Source organism: Harmonia axyridis, chromosome X, assembly GCF_914767665.1.
Source record: "Harmonia axyridis chromosome X, icHarAxyr1.1, whole genome shotgun sequence".
NCBI lineage: Eukaryota > Metazoa > Arthropoda > Insecta > Coleoptera > Coccinellidae > Harmonia > Harmonia axyridis.
The window spans coordinates 34,199,329-34,214,328 of record NC_059508.1 but is presented as its reverse complement, the minus strand read 5'-3'; the positions used below and the strand labels follow the sequence as shown (position 1 = coordinate 34,214,328).

Here is a 15,000-nt window from a genome sequence, read left to right as displayed (position 1 = left end):
GACGTCTTCGTCCCTGGAATAGATCGTCCTACCGAAGTCCGTAGACAACGGTAACGACTGATCGATTTCGGGCGAGAATCTTTAAAACCTGCAGCCGGCTCCTCGTTCCGTGCCAAACACGAAACTTCGCCCAGCCACGAACGCGGCAATCCAAGCGCTTCGAATCCTTATTCCGAGCACATCACGAGACTTCGCCCAACTACGAACGTCAGCATAAGCAGCCGGCTCCTCGTTCCATCAAGGAACTTCGCCCAACCACAAACGCCGACATAAGCGGCCGGCTCCTCATTTCGTGAGCATCTCTAAACATGGACCTACAACGAAGGCTGCACACACGTGCGGCCGGCTCCTCGTTTCGAGGATATCACAAGACTTCGCCCAACCACGAACGTCAGCATAAGCAGCCGGCTCCTCGTTCCGTCAAGGAACTTCGCCCAACCACAAACGCCGACATAGGCGGCCGGCTCCTCATCTCGTAAACATCACGAAACTTCGCCCAACCACACGAACGCAAAGCCAGCGGCCGGCTCCTCGTTCCGTGCACATCACGAAACTTCGCCCAACCACAAAACTCTACGTGCGTTCTAGGTACCCGGATAATCGGTCTAAACGATCGCATCCATATAGGGTTCCGGTCATAATCGTCTAACCAAATGCTCACATAATCTGCGATCGTTCTGAAACGACGGACGTAAGCCAAGAGGAGACGCCGACCAGATGTTTAACGTCGATCGGGCAACGTGATAGCTCACTATTATCTCACGGCGCCGCTCCCACAAAATGTTAAGGAAGGCTAATCCGATCGATTGAAGCTACCTCGAGCCAACTGCTTGATCGACGATGACGGTTTCGGTTTCTAAAACTTGATTTATGTTTTTGTTTGTATAATGAAATACGCACAAAACAAATCTTGTTAATGATCCTTCCGCAGGTTCACCTACGGAAACCTTGTTACGACTTTTTACTTCCTCTAAATGATCAAGTTTGGTCATCTTCCCAGCAACAGCGGTGACGCCGAAACGCCACCGCGTACCGGTCCGAAGACCTCACTAAATCATTCAATCGGTAGTAGCGACGGGCGGTGTGTACAAAGGGCAGGGACGTAATCAACGCGAGCTTATGACTCGCGCTTACTGGGAATTCCTCGTTCATGGGGAACAATTGCAAGCCCCAATCCCTAGCACGAAGGAGGTATCAACGGGTTACCCGGTCCTCTCGGACAGGGAAGACACGCTGATTCCTTCAGTGTAGCGCGCGTGCGGCCCAGAACATCTAAGGGCATCACAGACCTGTTATTGCTCAATCTCGTGCGGCTAGAAGCCGCCTGTCCCTCTAAGAAGAATATAATGTACGCAGACAGTAAAAACCCACCGACCGAAGCCGGGGGCCTTTGAGGATGTCTAATACGCCTAGTTAGCAGGCTAGAGTCTCGTTCGTTATCGGAATTAACCAGACAAATCGCTCCACCAACTAAGAACGGCCATGCACCACCACCCACCGAATCAAGAAAGAGCTCTCAATCTGTCAATCCTTCCGGTGTCCGGGCCTGGTGAGGTTTCCCGTGTTGAGTCAAATTAAGCCGCAGGCTCCACTCCTGGTGGTGCCCTTCCGTCAATTCCTTTAAGTTTCAGCTTTGCAACCATACTTCCCCCGGAACCCAAAAGCTTTGGTTTCCCGGAAGCTGCCCGCCGAGTCATCGGAGGAACGTCGGCGGATCGCTAGCTGGCATAGTTTATGGTTAGAACTAGGGCGGTATCTGATCGCCTTCGAACCTCTAACTTTCGTTCTTGATCAATGAAAACGTTTTTGGCAAATGCTTTCGCTTCTGTCCGTCTTGCGACGATCCAAGAATTTCACCTCTAACGTCGCAATACGAATGCCCCCATCCGTTCCTGTTAATCATTACCTCGAGGTTCCGAAAACCAACAAAATAGAATCGAGGTCCTGTTTCATTATTCCATGCATAAAATATTCTGGCAAAATTTCAGCCTGCTTTAAGCACCTTAGTTTGTTCAAAGTAAAAGTGCCGGCCCACCTCGACACTCAGTGAAGAGCACCGCGGCGGGGCAATTTGGGCCGCCCTTGCGAACGACCCGCCGGCAGGACGTCTCGCGACACGCCAGTTGACACCGCGAACGATGAACCGGACGGCGCGAGACACAAATTCGACTACGAGCTTTTTAACCGCAACAACTTTAATATACGCTATTGGAGCTGGAATTACCGCGGCTGCTGGCACCAGACTTGCCCTCCAATGGATCCTCGTTAAAGGGTTTAGAGTGTACTCATTCCGATTACGGGGCCTCGGATGAGTCCCGTATCGTTATTTTTCGTCACTACCTCCCCGATCTGGGAGTGGGTAATTTGCGCGCCTGCTGCCTTCCTTGGATGTGGTAGCCATTTCTCAGGCTCCCTCTCCGGAATCGAACCCTGATTCCCCGTTACCCGTAACAACCATGGTAGGCGCAGAACCTACCATCGACAGTTGATAAGGCAGACATTTGAAAGATGCGTCGCCGGTACGAGACCATGCGATCAGCTTAAAGTTATTCAGAGTCACCAAATTGTACGATGACGAGCGAACCCGCCACCTATTGGTTTTGATCTAATAAAAGCGCTCCTTCCGTTCCCGGTCGGAGCTCTATTTGCATGTATTAGCTCTAGAATTACCACAGTTATCCAAGTAAATGTGGGTACGATCTAAGGAACCATAACTGATTTAATGAGCCTTTCGCGGTTTCACCTTAATTTGGCTTGTACTGAGACATGCATGGCTTAATCTTTGAGACAAGCATATGACTACTGGCAGGATCAACCAGGGAACTGCGTGCTTATACGATCGGTCCACGAGATTGCCGGTATGGCCAAACCCTGTTCGCCTCTCGTCATGTGGCACTAGCCATGTCGATTGACTTCGACTAGCGCCGCACATCAGTAAGTGCAAGTCCTCGACGAAACGACGTAACAGCCCCCAGTCAGCATGAGACTCAAGCTATATATACATCATCATCATCTCGGACAAAACACCGATCAAAAATGAGAAAGTTTCTAGAAACAATCCCTCGCCAAGGCGTCCATATATAATACGAACCCCCGGCTATCAACTAATTCTTATACACATTCCATCTCGACCCTTCGCTATACATGTGAATATAACGACACGGTGATTCGAGATTCAACAATATTTGTCGCTCGGAACGAATTGAGTGGTTGCAAATTTTTTGTGAACATAACCCGCAACGGGCAGAGGATCACGATTTTAAGGTTGGTCGCTTAAAGGCCATTCGACTACAAAGAGACGAAGCGGACCGCGACCTCGCTGCATGAGGTTGACGAAAGCGACCCAAGATGCGAAAGCCGAAACCAACACACCTTGCCAGTACCCAAACGCCGAGGTCGGATTCGGGTCTACCACTTACCAACTGAATATCATCCTAAAAAGAACTCCAAACAGTCTAGGACAGGACCCATTCTCCACCCCTTCTATATATGTCAGGAGAACCCGGATTCCCCTCCAGACACGATTTAGCAAACTTTTCCCGATCGATCCGACCCACCGAGGCCGTTTCGACCGTTCGCCGCGCCTACTAGAGCTGATTTCTTCGGACTCCGATCAGAAAATCCGCCGATGCATGTCGTTAACACCTAGTCCGCCTCGTCCGATCGATCGAGGCCGTTTCGACCGTTCGCCGCGCCTACTAGAGCTGATTTCTTCGGACTCCGATCAGAAAATCCGCCGATGCATGTCGTTAACACCTAGTCCGCCTCGTCCGATCGATCTAGGCCGTCTCGATCCACCCATCGCGCATCGAAAGTCGCATCTCTCGAACTCCGATCCGGAAATCGGCCGATGCATCACGTTAACTATTTCTTATATATCTAATATAATATACATCGAGACGGTAAGAATTCTTTTAATCGAAGATATACATATACTTCTCATCAATATCCAAAAGCTTATCGAAAAATAAATTACTCAACTTTTACGTGAAGAATCGTTCACCCAAACCTTATCCCCTATATATGTCAGGAGAACCCAAGGTTCCCCTCCAGACACGATTTAGCAAACTTTTCCCGATCGATCCGACCCACCGAGGCCGTCTCGACCGTCCGCTGCGCCTACTAGGGCCGATTTCTTCGGACTCCGATCAGAAAATATACCGATGCATGTCGTTAACACCTAGTCCGCCTCGTCCGATCTATCTAAACAGTCTCGACGCACCCAACACTCTTTCAAAGTCGGATTACTCGGACTCAATCTGAAAATGGACCGATGCATGACGTCAACACTTAGCCCGCCTCGTCTGATCGATCTAAGCCATCTCGACCCACCCAACACGCCTTCCAAGTCGGATCACTCGGACTTCGATCTGAAAATCTCCGGACTCATTTTTATGAATATCCCCAGTCAGTAAGAACGTTATTTCGCCAATATATACCAACAATAAACCATATTCCAATAGCTGAACCAAAAATATAATTCCCGATCCAAACGTTCTGCATCGCCCAACGCGACCACCTTCCCTATATATGTCAGGAGAGCACAGGGTTCCCCTCCAGACAACACTTACGCTCTATCCCCGACTCTCGGTCGATCGATAGGCCAGGTCAGCGGTGTCTGTTTCGGCCGAAGCTCGGACTTTGGTCAAAATGTTCCGATACAAAATTTGAACCAAGATAGATACAGATATGATTCCTTCTTAAATATACGTTGATTATCGAACAGAATATGGTAAATATTTTGCGATGACCGAGGATTTCATGAATTTTTTTTTTTTTCGAAAAAATTTTCTGTTATCGGAATTTCCTCAAATTTCATTTGGTTGCCTACTAATGCATATTAAAAACGATAATCAACAATCAGAATCATTATTTATCATTTATTTCAATTTTTATAATGAAAAACGTTCACGTCCTTTCGCGCCTCTCGATCGTCGTTTACGTGATGCATCGGTCAGCCCTAGTTTACGTGGTGCATCGGTAAGATCGAGTTCACGTTCTGCATCGGTAAGATCCAGTTCACGTGGTGCATCGGTAAGATCGAGATTACGTGGTGCATCGGTAAGATCGAGTTTACGTGGTGCATCGGTAAGATCCAATTCACGTTCTGCATCGGTAAGATCCAGTTCACGTGGTGCATCGGTGAGATCGAGTTTACGTTCTGCATCGGTGTGATCTAGTTTACGTTGTGCATCGGTAAGATCGAGATTACGTGAAGCATCGGTATGATCGAGTTTACGTTCTGCATCGGTCTGGACTTAGAGATATATTTTCGACGTGAAAATGTTCCGATACAACTTTTGAACCAGGATAGTTAGAGAGATGATTTTTTCTGGGATGTACGTTGATTGGGGAATGGATTGTGGAAAATAACTTGCCATGACCGAGGTGTTCTCGAATTTTTTTTTTTTTTTCGAAAAATATTTTCTGATTTTGGATTTTACTCAAATTTGATTTCGTTGCCTTCTAATGTGTTCTAAAAGAGTAAATCAGTAATCAGAATCGAAAAATATTTTTCGGATTTTTTTTTTTTTGAAAAAAAATTTTCTGATTTTGGAATTTCCTCAAATTTGATTTGGTTGCCTTCTAATGTGTTTTTAAAGCGTAAATCAGTAATCAGAATCAATATTCATTGTCGACTTTAATTTTTATAAGGAAAAATGTTCACGTCCTTAAACGCCTCCCCATCATTAGCCCGAGTCCAAGTCGATGTCAGTCCCGAGCGGACGGTGTCAGATACTACCTATCGCCCCGGTCTGGACTTGGCGAGGTATTTCGACGTGAAATGTTCCGATACAACTTTTGAACCAGGATAGTTAGAGAGATGATTTCTTCTATGTTGTACGTTGATTGTGGAATGGATTGTGGGAAATAACTTGCCATGACCCAGGTGTTCTTGAATTTTTTTTTTTTTCGAAAAAAATTTTCTGATCTTGAAATTTCCTCAAATCTGATTGCGTTGCCTTCTAATGTGTTCTAAAAGAGTAAATCAGTAATCAGAATCAATATTCATTGTCGACTTTAATTTTTATAAGGAAAAATGTTCACGTCCTTAAACGCCTCTCCATCGTTACCCCGACTCCAAGACGATGTTAGACCGGAGCGGACGGTGTCAGATGCGACCGATCTCCCCGGTCTGGACTTAGCGAGATATTCCGACGTGAAATGTTCCGATACAAAAATTTAACTGTGATAGTTAGAGAGATGGTTCCTTTTGTGATGTACGTTGATTGTGTAATAGAATATGGAAATAAACTTGAGATGACCGAGGTCTTCTGGGATTTTTTTTTTTTTTCGAAAAATATTTTTCGATTTCGGAAATCCCTCAAATTTCATTGAGATATGTCCTAATGTGTTCTTAAAGCTTAAATCAACAATCAGAATTAATATCCAAAAGTTATTTCATTTTTTATGAGGAAAAACGTTCACGTCCTTTCCGCTCCCAAAAAGTGAGATATCATAGAAAATATCGCAATATATGTTGTTTACGGCCATACCACGCTGAAATTGCCAGTTCTCGTCAGAACACTGAAGCCAAGCAGCGTCGGGCGCGGTTAGTACTTGGATGGGTGACCGCTTGGGAACACCGCGTGCTGTAAGCTTTTTTTTTACGTTCTGCATCGGTCTGCCGAGATAACGTGGTGCATCGGTATGATCGAGTTTACGTTCTGCATCGGTAAGATCGAGATTACGTGATGCATCGGTAAGATTGAGATTACGTGGTGCATCGGTAAGATCGAGATTACGTGGTGCATCGGTAAGATCGAGTTTACGTGGTGCATCGGTAAGATCCAATTCACGTTCTGCATCGGTAAGATCCAGTTCACGTGGTGCATCGGTGAGATTGAGATTACGTGGTGCATCGGTAAGATCGAGTTTACGTGGTGCATCGGTAAGATCCAATTCACGTTCTGCATCGGTAAGATCCAGTTCACGTGGTGCATCGGTAAGATTGAGATTACGTGGTGCATCGGTAAGATCGAGTTTACGTGGTGCATCGGTAAGATCCAATTCACGTTCTGCATCGGTAAGATCCAGTTCACGTGGTGCATCGGTAAGATTGAGATTACGTGGTGCATCGGTAAGATCGAGTTTACGTGGTGCATCGGTAAGATCCAATTCACGTTCTGCATCGGTAAGATCCAGTTCACGTGGTGCATCGGTAAGATGGAGATTACGTGGTGCATCGGTAAGATCGAGATTACGTGGTGCATCGGTAAGATCTACTTTACGTTCTGCATCGGTCTGCCCTTGTTTACGTGGTGCATCGGTAAGATCGAGATTACGTGAAGCATCGGTATGATCGAGTTTACGTTCTGCATCGGTCTGCCCGATATTACGTGGTGCATCGGTTCAGCCCTAGTTTACGTTGTGCATCGGTCTGGACTTAGAGATATATTTTCGACGTGAAAATGTTCCGATACAACTTTTGAACCAGGATAGTTAGAGAGATGATTTTTTCTGTGATGTACGTCGATTGGGGAATGGATTGTGGAAAATAACTTGCCATGACCGAGGTGTCCTCGAATTTTTTTTTTTTTCGAAAAAAATTTTCTGATTGTGGAATTTTCTCAAATTTGATTTGGTTGCCTCCTAATGTGTTCTAAAAGAGTAAATCAGTAATAGGAATCGAAAAATATTTTTCGGATTTTTTTTTTTTTCGAAAAAAATTTTCTGATCGTGGAATTTCCTCAAATTCGATTTGGTTGCCTTCTAATGTGTTTTTAAAGCGTAAATCAGTAATCAGAATCAATATTCATTGTCGACTTTAATTTTTATAAGGAAAAATGTTCACGTCCTTAAACGCCTCCCCATCATCAGCCCGAGTCCAAGTCGATGTCAGTCCCGAGCGGACGGTGTCAGATACTACCTATCGCCGAGGTCTGGACTTGGCGAGATATTACGACGTGAAATGTTCCGATACAACTTTTGAACCAGGATAGTTAGAGAGATGATTTCTTCTATGTTGTACGTTGATTGTGGAATGAAATACGGAAAATAACTCGCCATGACCGAGGTGATTACGATTTTTTTTTTTTTTTCGAAAAAAATTTTCTGATCGTGGAATTTTCTCAAATTTGATTTGGTTGCCTCCTTATATGTTCTAATAGCGATAATCAACAATCAGAATCAAAATCCATGATCGGGTTTGATTTTTATAAGGAAAAATGTTCACGTCCTTTTTTTCAACCCCGACTCATTGACGATGTTAGAACCGAGCCGGCGGTGTCAGATACGACCGATCGCCCCGGTCCCGATCGTCATTTACGTTGTGCATCGGTCTGCCCGAGATTACGTGGTGCATCGGTATGATCGAGTTTACGTGGTGCATCGGTAAGATCCAATTCACGTTCTGCATCGGTAAGATCCAGTTCACGTGGTGCATCGGTAAGATTGAGATTACGTGGTGCATCGGTAAGATCGAGTTTACGTGGTGCATCGGTAAGATCCAATTCACGTTCTGCATCGGTAAGATCCAGTTCACGTGGTGCATCGGTAAGATGGAGATTACGTGGTGCATCGGTAAGATCGAGATTACGTGGTGCATCGGTAAGATCTACTTTACGTTCTGCATCGGTCTGCCCTTGTTTACGTGGTGCATCGGTAAGATCGAGATTACGTGAAGCATCGGTATGATCGAGTTTACGTTCTGCATCGGTCTGCCCGATATTACGTGGTGCATCGGTTCAGCCCTAGTTTACGTTGTGCATCGGTCTGGACTTAGAGATATATTTTCGACGTGAAAATGTTCCGATACAACTTTTGAACCAGGATAGTTAGAGAGATGATTTTTTCTGTGATGTACGTCGATTGGGGAATGGATTGTGGAAAATAACTTGCCATGACCGAGGTGTCCTCGAATTTTTTTTTTTTTCGAAAAAAATTTTCTGATTGTGGAATTTTCTCAAATTTGATTTGGTTGCCTCCTAATGTGTTCTAAAAGAGTAAATCAGTAATAGGAATCGAAAAATATTTTTCGGATTTTTTTTTTTTTTCGAAAAAAATTTTCTGATCGTGGAATTTCCTCAAATTCGATTTGGTTGCCTTCTAATGTGTTTTTAAAGCGTAAATCAGTAATCAGAATCAATATTCATTGTCGACTTTAATTTTTATAAGGAAAAATGTTCACGTCCTTAAACGCCTCCCCATCATCAGCCCGAGTCCAAGTCGATGTCAGTCCCGAGCGGACGGTGTCAGATACTACCTATCGCCGAGGTCTGGACTTGGCGAGATATTACGACGTGAAATGTTCCGATACAACTTTTGAACCAGGATAGTTAGAGAGATGATTTCTTCTATGTTGTACGTTGATTGTGGAATGAAATACGGAAAATAACTCGCCATGACCGAGGTGATTACGATTTTTTTTTTTTTTTCGAAAAAAATTTTCTGATCGTGGAATTTTCTCAAATTTGATTTGGTTGCCTCCTTATATGTTCTAATAGCGATAATCAACAATCAGAATCAAAATCCATGATCGGGTTTGATTTTTATAAGGAAAAATGTTCACGTCCTTTTTTTCAACCCCGACTCATTGACGATGTTAGAACCGAGCCGGCTGGTGTCAGATACGACCGATCGCCCCGGTCCCGATCGTCATTTACGTTGTGCATCGGTCTGCCCGAGATTACGTGGTGCATCGGTATGATCGAGTTTACGTGGTGCATCGGTAAGATCCAATTCACGTTCTGCATCGGTAAGATCCAGTTCACGTGGTGCATCGGTAAGATCGAGATTACGTGGTGCATCGGTAAGATCGAGTTTACGTGGTGCATCGGTAAGATCCAATTCACGTTCTGCATCGGTAAGATCCAGTTCACGTGGTGCATCGGTAAGATGGAGATTACGTGGTGCATCGGTAAGATCGAGATTACGTGGTGCATCGGTAAGATCTACTTTACGTTCTGCATCGGTCTGCCCTTGTTTACGTGGTGCATCGGTAAGATCGAGATTACGTGAAGCATCGGTATGATCGAGTTTACGTTCTGCATCGGTCTGCCCGATATTACGTGGTGCATCGGTTCAGCCCTAGTTTACGTTGTGCATCGGTCTGGACTTAGAGATATATTTTCGACGTGAAAATGTTCCGATACAACTTTTGAACCAGGATAGTTAGAGAGATGATTTTTTCTGTGATGTACGTCGATTGGGGAATGGATTGTGGAAAATAACTTGCCATGACCGAGGTGTCCTCGAATTTTTTTTTTTTTCGAAAAAAATTTTCTGATTGTGGAATTTTCTCAAATTTGATTTGGTTGCCTCCTAATGTGTTCTAAAAGAGTAAATCAGTAATAGGAATCGAAAAATATTTTTCGGATTTTTTTTTTTTTCGAAAAAAATTTTCTGATCGTGGAATTTCCTCAAATTCGATTTGGTTGCCTTCTAATGTGTTTTTAAAGCGTAAATCAGTAATCAGAATCAATATTCATTGTCGACTTTAATTTTTATAAGGAAAAATGTTCACGTCCTTAAACGCCTCCCCATCATCAGCCCGAGTCCAAGTCGATGTCAGTCCCGAGCGGACGGTGTCAGATACTACCTATCGCCGAGGTCTGGACTTGGCGAGATATTACGACGTGAAATGTTCCGATACAACTTTTGAACCAGGATAGTTAGAGAGATGATTTCTTCTATGTTGTACGTTGATTGTGGAATGAAATACGGAAAATAACTCGCCATGACCGAGGTGATTACGATTTTTTTTTTTTTTTCGAAAAAAATTTTCTGATCGTGGAATTTTCTCAAATTTGATTTGGTTGCCTCCTTATATGTTCTAATAGCGATAATCAACAATCAGAATCAAAATCCATGATCGGGTTTGATTTTTATAAGGAAAAATGTTCACGTCCTTTTTTTCAACCCCGACTCATTGACGATGTTAGAACCGAGCCGGCGGTGTCAGATACGACCGATCGCCCCGGTCCCGATCGTCATTTACGTTGTGCATCGGTCTGCCCGAGATTACGTGGTGCATCGGTATGATCGAGTTTACGTGGTGCATCGGTAAGATCCAATTCACGTTCTGCATCGGTAAGATCCAGTTCACGTGGTGCATCGGTAAGATGGAGATTACGTGGTGCATCGGTAAGATCGAGATTACGTGGTGCATCGGTAAGATCTACTTTACGTTCTGCATCGGTCTGCCCTTGTTTACGTGGTGCATCGGTAAGATCGAGATTACGTGAAGCATCGGTATGATCGAGTTTACGTTCTGCATCGGTCTGCCCGATATTACGTGGTGCATCGGTTCAGCCCTAGTTTACGTTGTGCATCGGTCTGGACTTAGAGATATATTTTCGACGTGAAAATGTTCCGATACAACTTTTGAACCAGGATAGTTAGAGAGATGATTTTTTCTGTGATGTACGTCGATTGGGGAATGGATTGTGGAAAATAACTTGCCATGACCGAGGTGTCCTCGAATTTTTTTTTTTTTCGAAAAAAATTTTCTGATTGTGGAATTTTCTCAAATTTGATTTGGTTGCCTCCTAATGTGTTCTAAAAGAGTAAATCAGTAATAGGAATCGAAAAATATTTTTCGGATTTTTTTTTTTTTCGAAAAAAATTTTCTGATCGTGGAATTTCCTCAAATTCGATTTGGTTGCCTTCTAATGTGTTTTTAAAGCGTAAATCAGTAATCAGAATCAATATTCATTGTCGACTTTAATTTTTATAAGGAAAAATGTTCACGTCCTTAAACGCCTCCCCATCATCAGCCCGAGTCCAAGTCGATGTCAGTCCCGAGCGGACGGTGTCAGATACTACCTATCGCCGAGGTCTGGACTTGGCGAGATATTACGACGTGAAATGTTCCGATACAACTTTTGAACCAGGATAGTTAGAGAGATGATTTCTTCTATGTTGTACGTTGATTGTGGAATGAAATACGGAAAATAACTCGCCATGACCGAGGTGATTACGATTTTTTTTTTTTTTTCGAAAAAAATTTTCTGATCGTGGAATTTTCTCAAATTTGATTTGGTTGCCTCCTTATATGTTCTAATAGCGATAATCAACAATCAGAATCAAAATCCATGATCGGGTTTGATTTTTATAAGGAAAAATGTTCACGTCCTTTTTTTCAACCCCGACTCATTGACGATGTTAGAACCGAGCCGGCGGTGTCAGATACGACCGATCGCCCCGGTCCCGATCGTCATTCACGTTGTGCATCGGTCTGCCCGAGATTACGTGGTGCATCGGTATGATCGAGTTTACGTGGTGCATCGGTAAGATCCAATTCACGTTCTGCATCGGTAAGATCCAGTTCACGTGGTGCATCGGTAAGATGGAGATTACGTGGTGCATCGGTAAGATCGAGATTACGGGGTGCATCGGTAAGATCTACTTTACGTTCTGCATCGGTCTGCCCTTGTTTACGTGGTGCATCGGTAAGATCGAGATTACGTGAAGCATCGGTATGATCGAGTTTACGTTCTGCATCGGTCTGCCCGATATTACGTGGTGCATCGGTTCAGCCCTAGTTTACGTTGTGCATCGGTCTGGACTTAGAGATATATTTTCGACGTGAAAATGTTCCGATACAACTTTTGAACCAGGATAGTTAGAGAGATGATTTTTTCTGTGATGTACGTCGATTGGGGAATGGATTGTGGAAAATAACTTGCCATGACCGAGGTGTCCTCGAATTTTTTTTTTTTTCGAAAAAAATTTTCTGATTGTGGAATTTTCTCAAATTTGATTTGGTTGCCTCCTAATGTGTTCTAAAAGAGTAAATCAGTAATAGGAATCGAAAAATATTTTTCGGATTTTTTTTTTTTTCGAAAAAAATTTTCTGATCGTGGAATTTCCTCAAATTCGATTTGGTTGCCTTCTAATGTGTTTTTAAAGCGTAAATCAGTAATCAGAATCAATATTCATTGTCGACTTTAATTTTTATAAGGAAAAATGTTCACGTCCTTAAACGCCTCCCCATCATCAGCCCGAGTCCAAGTCGATGTCAGTCCCGAGCGGACGGTGTCAGATACTACCTATCGCCGAGGTCTGGACTTGGCGAGATATTACGACGTGAAATGTTCCGATACAACTTTTGAACCAGGATAGTTAGAGAGATGATTTCTTCTATGTTGTACGTTGATTGTGGAATGAAATACGGAAAATAACTCGCCATGACCGAGGTGATTACGATTTTTTTTTTTTTTCGAAAAAAATTTTCTGATCGTGGAATTTTCTCAAATTTGATTTGGTTGCCTCCTTATATGTTCTAATAGCGATAATCAACAATCAGAATCAAAATCCATGATCGGGTTTGATTTTTATAAGGAAAAATGTTCACGTCCTTTTTTTCAACCCCGACTCATTGACGATGTTAGAACCGAGCCGGCGGTGTCAGATACGACCGATCGCCCCGGTCCCGATCGTCATTTACGTTGTGCATCGGTCTGCCCGAGATTACGTGGTGCATCGGTCTGGACTTAGAGATATATTTTCGACGTGAAAATGTTCCGATACAACTTTTGAACCAGGATAGTTAGAGAGATGATTTTTTCTGTGATGTACGTCGATTGGGGAATGGATTGTGGAAAATAACTTGCCATGACCGAGGTGTCCTCGAATTTTTTTTTTTTTTTCGAAAAAAATTTTCTGATCGTGGAATTTTCTCAAATTTGATTTGGTTGCCTCCTAATGTGTTCTAATAGCGATAATCAACAATCAGAATCAAAATCCATGGTCGGGTTTGGTTTTTATAAGGAATAATGTTCACGTCCTTTTTTTCAACCCCGACTCATTGACGATGTTAGAACCGAGCCGGCGGTGTCAGATACGACCGATCGCCCCGGTCCCGATCGTCATTTACGTTGTGCATCGGTCTGCCCGAGATTACGTGGTGCATCGGTCTGGACTTAGAGATATATTTTCGACGTGAAAATGTTCCGATACAACTTTTGAACCAGGATAGTTAGAGAGATGATTTTTTCTGGGATGTACGTTGATTGGGGAATGGATTGTGGGAAATAACTTGCCATGACCGAGGTGTTCTCGAATTTTTTTTTTTTTTTCGAAAAAAATTTTCTGATCGTGGAATTTTCTCAAATTTGATTTGGTTGCCTCCTAATGTGTTCTAATAGCGATAATCAACAATCAGAATCAAAATCCATGGTCGGGTTTGGTTTTTATAAGGAATAATGTTCACGTCCTTTTTCGCCTATGTTCTTTTTCGACGTGAAATGTTCCGATACAACTTTTGAACCAGGATAGTTAGAGAGATGATTTTTTCTGGGATGTATGTTGATTGACGTACGAAACTTGGAAAAAAATAGAAAAGACCGAGGTACTCTAGAAAAAAAAATTTATTGAAAATATTTTTTTGATTTCGGAATTAATTCGAAATTCATTCAGATGTCTTCTATCAATATCGCGAAAGAAAAATCAATAATCAGAATCGATATTCATCTAAGATTATTTCCTTCTGGATTGTGTTAACATTCGGTACGATCTTGTCTACGTGATGCATCGGTTTGTTTCTCGGCTCTTGTGAGCAAGTTGGACACTCGAGACGGCCTCCATCGATCGGATTAGGCGGGCTTTAATGTTAACGTGCTGCATCGGTGTGATCTTGTTTACGTCATGCATCGGTATAGCTTTAAATCGCGCCGTAAAGTCGTTCACGTCATGCATCGGTATCTTAAATCGCGCCGTAAAGTCGTTCACGTCATGCATCGGTATCTTAAATCGCGCCGTAAAGTCGTTCACGTCATGCATCGGTATCTTAAATCGAGCCGAAAAGTCGTTCACGTCATGCATCGGTATGGCTTTAAATCGCGCCCTAGGGTCGTTCACGTCATGCATCGGTGGCACAAAAAAAAGACGCCGATGCATGACGTGAGCCGACTTTTCGGCTCGATTTAAGATACCGATGCATGACGTGAACGACTTTACGGCGCGATTTAAGATACCGATGCATGACGTGAACCGACTTTTCGGCATGAAGTCAGCTAAAATTATCGTGTGCATCTTGGGTCGGTCCACGTACCGTAG

General features: G+C 43.5%; 2 non-coding genes across 2 annotated transcripts; one reads left to right on the top strand and one right to left on the bottom strand.

Annotated features, from left to right (window-relative positions):
- Nucleotides 1–914: 914 nt before the first annotated feature.
- On the bottom strand, nucleotides 915–2,822 carry LOC123687787. The gene has a single exon (XR_006749495.1). It is a non-coding gene; the product is annotated as a small subunit ribosomal RNA (ribosomal RNA).
- A 3,661-nt stretch (nucleotides 2,823–6,483) lies between these two features.
- On the top strand, nucleotides 6,484–6,602 carry LOC123688140. The gene has a single exon (XR_006749787.1). It is a non-coding gene; the product is annotated as a 5S ribosomal RNA (ribosomal RNA).
- The last annotated feature ends 8,398 nt before the right edge of the window (nucleotides 6,603–15,000 follow it).